This window comes from Amphiura filiformis, chromosome 6 (assembly GCF_039555335.1).
Source record: "Amphiura filiformis chromosome 6, Afil_fr2py, whole genome shotgun sequence".
NCBI classification, from domain to species: Eukaryota; Metazoa; Echinodermata; class Ophiuroidea; order Amphilepidida; family Amphiuridae; genus Amphiura; species Amphiura filiformis.
Window position 1 is genome coordinate 20128757 of NC_092633.1, and position 5975 is coordinate 20134731.

Here is a 5975-nt window from a genome sequence, read left to right on the forward strand (position 1 = left end):
AAAGCCAGTAGGGTATGATGGAGGCATGTGTTAAGGTATGAGGAAGACATGATTCAAGCAGATTAGATAGCTGCACTTGTCACATATGCATATGTATGGAGGAATCCTGTGGTTGCCTGCTCTTCAGCCTAAGGATGTCAAAATAGGCTGTAAAATAGATTGTAAAATAGGCTGAAAAATAAAATAATATTCAAATCCAATTGTAATCATTATCAAGTGTGTGAAAATCAAACACAAAATAATAATGATAAAATTGATGATTTACATAATATTTATTGATCTCGTTATGAGTTTTAATTTTAAAATATTAGATTCGACTACGTCTCGTCAATATTCTAAAACTCAGCTCGACCAATAAATATGGGCTCAAATAATCAATTTTATATCAAACCTGGGCATAGCTGCACTATATAATATAGGGTGCTCACTATTTATATCTTCGGATGACCTATTTTGGATATGCTGTCCCAATTTTTTTAAATCATCAACAATGAGTGTTCCTTTTTCTTCTTGCAGCTGTGACTGCCTACTTGGATTGAATGAGGAATTGTAAAGGTAAAGACAGAGGAGAGGGCAAATAATGAAGAGCCAAATTTCCAATGGAAAAAAAGCTTTAAAAACAAGAAATACAACCTACTTCCAGTTCGAATCCAAGATGATGATGTCTACAACAAGAGTTGACAAGCAGCAAGTCATCGGTAAATACTACATCATTTATGCAAGAATGTGATTCTACTATAATTTGGCAACGGACTGGATGGAAATTGAAGTTTTGTCCATGTAATTTAGCATTATCAAATACATTGTATGCGGCAAATGCCAGTTTTAAGCTTGTTCTCATGACATGGCATGTAAATATTTGCATTTCGGTCACTTTTTCAGGGAAAAAATTATGGGGGGTATTTTAGAGCTGATGGGGGTATTTATTAGGAACAAGACAGTATTTATTAGGAGCAATCTGACTTAATTGGATGGAGGTTACTGTATGGGATAAGGAAACATAAGGAATCATCAATTTTTGTCTTTTAAAGCAAAATATCTAAAGAAAAATAGGTAACAATTGATGAACAAAATAAGATTGAATAAATTCTTTTTATTACAGTAAGCCTTTTGAGAGCATTGATCATGAATCTGGATCTGGATTGGTACATCCCAGCACTGATGATAATAGTGGTTCTACAACATCTGCTACTGATCCCAATGAAGTTCAAATGGGAAATGGAGAGAGGTAAATTGAAAGATGTTTGTCGACCCAGTTTAACATGAAAAAGTGGTCATATTTGTAAATTTGGACCTTGTAGGATATTGTTATCATTGGGGAGAGGGTGCATTTTTAGTCTAGTCATGCTTTCTGTAACACTCATGTTAGATACTGTTTTCTGCCCACCAACGTTTTTATAGTATTTCACGGTCATTAACCCTTCAGAGACACACATTCACAAAACAATATTTAAAATCCATATAAAAAAATTTGACTGCCTAACTAAGAGATATTACAAGCATGCAATTAAATAATGCATACATTTGATGTGTATTCCAATTAAACCATTGGCATTTGTTCAGTTACATTCACTCAGTTTCGTCTTTTATTCTCTACAGTAACACAAATGGAAGGACAGGAATGATGAGGCATTCATTATGTGGTTGGATGTGTTGCTGTGAAAAAGGTCCCAACTGTGAAACGTGGACCAGCCAAGATGCATGCTATGGAGCATGAACAAAACCTGCCGCAAATCACAAAATTTGATGCACATATGGGGATCGCCATTGGGGTGCCAAGAACCACCAGGAAAGCAACATTTGCATATTTTGCTGCTTAACTAAAAGATATTACATCGCATCACAAGCACCCTGACTTTGTGTTGGCAACAGGTAGAGTACATGTTCATGGAGTCACAGTCATAATGACGATGCCTGAATAGACATAATTTCCAAGTCTTATGCTGGTTTCATACTACCCTGCCGCTTGCCGCTGAGCGGCGTGGCGCACGCGCATTGCAGACAAACGGACACAATAAAGGTTTGTCATTGGTTGAAACGCCCTGCCGCTTGCCGCAGCGGCAAGCGGCAGGAAAGTATGCTGGAGGCTTTATATACCAGGGACAGACTTAGGTTTCTGTTTTCTACTGGCCCTCTGGGCCAGTGAAATGGCAAATCTAGTGGCCCTGCAATAAATTTACTGGCCCAGCTTTTTCAATATGTTCTACTGCAAAAAAAGACTTTTTTGTGTGTGTTTTTTTTTGGGGGGGGGGAAATCTATATGAATTCTTAATCATTTGTCATAAAATGTGTATGTCGCGAATTTAAAAAAAAAGTCAAAATCATATGATATCAGAAGGACACTCCTCGTTTCAAAATGCAATTTGATATGTCTGATGTGCTCTCAGGTCCCACAAAAATATGTGAAAACATTGCTATACGATCCCTTAAAGTCAAGCAAACCTTAACATTTTAATTTGTTTTGTAGGCCTACTAAAGGTACTCAATGTAGAGAGAGTGTAGTCTCGGGGTTCAGTCAGTAGTCCTGCCTATTTTAGCCCGGTATTTTAGTTCCAAAAGTTCACAAAGGTTCAAATATGCATTTTTTTGTGGTATCGCTATCATCATTAGATAGCGCACGGAATAGATTGGAAGTAGTACGTAGGCCTACTATCGATGAAAAAAGCTGCTGTATATTTCCAACTTGCTAGCAACGCAAGAATAAGAATATATCGTCGTCTGTATTCCATAGTGGCGTATAGTGGGGCGCCGCGAATAAACAACTTTTCGAGAAAATCGGGTTTGAAGAAATGCCAATTTAAAATCGAGTTGTGTAAATCAGACATTCATTATATGTGAAATTTCTGTAGTAAACTAAATAGATTTTATTGTTATATATTTTTCAAAAGAAATAAATACATACTATTGCTGGCAAACTGAAAATAAAAAGCACAAAACTATACGTTACTATGGAAAACAAACAAAACGCAATACCCTAACCTAACGTTAACCTTACGCCACCTCGGTCGCCGTGTAATCCCTATGGCGTTACTTTTCGTCGTTTGTATTCTATAGTGGCGTATAGGTCCGATACGTGTACGCCACTATGACATACAATGTTTTTCATTTTTGCCGATATTTCTAAATTATAACATGTGTATACAAAGTGGCGTATGGTCGATACGCCACTATGGAATACAAAAAATGTCACTTTGTAACTATCGCTGCATTTAATTAATTAATTACTAATTAATTAGCTAATTATGACTGATGAGACTTAGAAAAATGAAAGAGAACATCATTAAAAAGATTTGTGCCAATTTTCAAAAAAATGACCAAAAATCACTATACGCCACTATGGAATACAGCCGACGATATACAAAAAAACATTAAATAAAGATACAAATGTCCATCACTTCTACTTGGTTACTCGTCAAAGCATGCTCAGCATCTAGACTGATTATATCTTGTCTCTAATGTGTTATATCAGGCTCAAAAATCTAGTGGCCCGCCGGGCCAGCGTTGTTGAAAGCTTACTGGCCCGATGCAAAATCCACTGGCCCCGGGCCACCGCTTAAATCTGTCCCTGTTAGGCCTATATACTAGAATCAGCAGGACATAATTGAGAGCAGTAAACAGTATTTTCTTTGTATTCTTGGAACTTCCGGTTATGCATATACATGCATACAAAGCATACAACTTACTGCCTACTGAAGAGAGCAAAGCATACAACCTGAACCTGTACGATTGATAGCAATGCATTACTTACTGTCTACTGTAGATAGCAATGCATACAACTTACTGTCTACTGTAGATAGCAATGCATGCAACTTACTGTCTACTATAGATAGCAATGCATACAACTTGTACTGTTGATAGCAATAAATAAATAAAATAAATTCTGGTGTTTTATATAGCCTCTTTTCCCAGATCTCAGAGGGATCAAAGCGCTGTAAGTTTGCTGCCATGGTTAATCATCACAATCAGATCGCATCAATTAGGCTGGTTGCAGCTGAACTTGGCGCAAACCTATCCGCACTTGGACTGTAACATCTACCAATTATCTATGCAGCTCCCCAAATTCCATTGGGTGAAGGAAGTTTTTGATAACCAAGCAACTAATCACCGATTTTGAAAGCAGGAGGAAACCAGAGATCCTGGTGAAAACCTACGAGAGCAAGCATGGAATCGGGATAAACCAAGTGCACATGAGTCCTTGGGCTGCGCAGGAGCTTGAACCAGGACCTCAGTGGTGCAAGGTGAGGGAATAACCGCTGCTCCAACTTGCAATGCATACAAACTTACTGTCTACTGTAGATACCAATGCATACAACTTGCGGTCTACTGAAGATAGCAATGCATACAACTTGCTGTCTGCTTTATTCAACTTACTGTCTACTGTGGATAGCAATGCATAGAACCTGCAGTCTACTGTAGATAACAATGCATACAACTTTCTGTGTACTGAAGACAGCAATGCATACTTCTTGCTGTCTACTGTATACAACTTACTCTCTACTGTAGATAGCAGTACATACAACTTACTGTCTACTGTGGATAGCAATGCATAGAACCTGCAGTTTACTGTAGATAACAATGCATACAACTTTCTGTGTACTGAAGACAGCAATGCATACTTCTTGCTGTCTACTGTATATAACTTACTCTCTACTGTAGATAGCAGTACATACAACTTGCTGTCTACTGTAGATAGCAATGCATACAAATTGATGTCTACTGTATACAACTTATTGTCTACTAAAGAGTGCAACATATACAACTGTCTGCTGAAGATAGCAATGTATACAACCTACTGTCTACTGTAGATACCAATGCATACAACTTGCTGTCTACTGTAGATAGCAATGCATACAACTTACTGTCTACTGAAGATAACAATGTATACAACTTGCTGTGTACTGTAGATAGCAATGTATACAATCTACTGTCTACTGAAGATAGCAATGTATACAACTTGCTGTCTACTGTATAGCATTGTATATATCCTAACCTACTGTCTACTGAAGATAGCAATGTATGCAACCTACTGAAGATAGCAATGTACATAACCTACTGTCTACTGTAGATAGCAATACATACAATTTATTGTCTACTGTAGATAGCAATGCATACAAATTGATGTCTACTGTATACAACTTACTGTCTACTAAAGATAGCAATGTATACAACCTACTGTCTACTGAAGATAGCAATGCATACAACTTGCTGTCTACTGTAGATAGCAATGCATACAAATTGATGTATACTGTATACAACTTACTGTCTACTGTAGATAGCAATGTATACAACTTACTGTCAACTGTAGATAGCAATGCATACAACTTACTGCCTACTGGAGATAACAATGTATACAACTTACTGCCTACTGTAGATATGAATGCATTCGACTTGCTGTCTCCTGTATATAGCAATACATACAACTTGCTGTCTACTGCATACAACTTACTGCCTACTATAGATAGCAATGCAGAGAAACTGTTGCCTACTGTAGATAGCAATGCATACAACTTACTGTCTACTGAAGATAGCAATGTATACAACTTGCTGTGTACTGTAGATAGCGATGTATACAATCTACTGTCTACTGAAGAAGATAGCAATGTATGCAACCTACTGTCTACTATAGATAGCAATACATACAATTTACTGTCTACTGTAGATCTAGTGTTGGTCTACTGTATATAGCATTGTATACAACCTACTGTCTACTGTAGATAGCAATGTATACAACCTTCTGTCTACAGAAGATAGCAATGTATGCAACATACTGTCAACTGAAGATAGCAATGTACATAACCTACTGTCTACTATAGATAGCAATATATACAATTTACTGTCTACTGTAGATAGTAATGCATACAACCTACTGTCTACTGTTGATAGCAATGTATACAACTTGCTGTCTACTGTAGATAGCAATGTACACAACTTACTGTCTACTGTAGATATCAATACAACTTGTTGTCTACTGTAGA

General features: G+C 37.1%; 1 long non-coding RNA gene across 1 annotated transcript; it reads left to right on the forward strand.

Moving 5' to 3' along the window:
• The first annotated feature begins 557 nt into the window (after positions 1-557).
• LOC140154222 (uncharacterized) lies at positions 558-2236 on the forward strand. The gene is made up of 3 exons (XR_011859268.1): positions 558-698; positions 1103-1228; positions 1600-2236. It is a non-coding gene; the product is annotated as an uncharacterized lncRNA (long non-coding RNA).
• The last annotated feature ends 3739 nt before the right edge of the window (positions 2237-5975 follow it).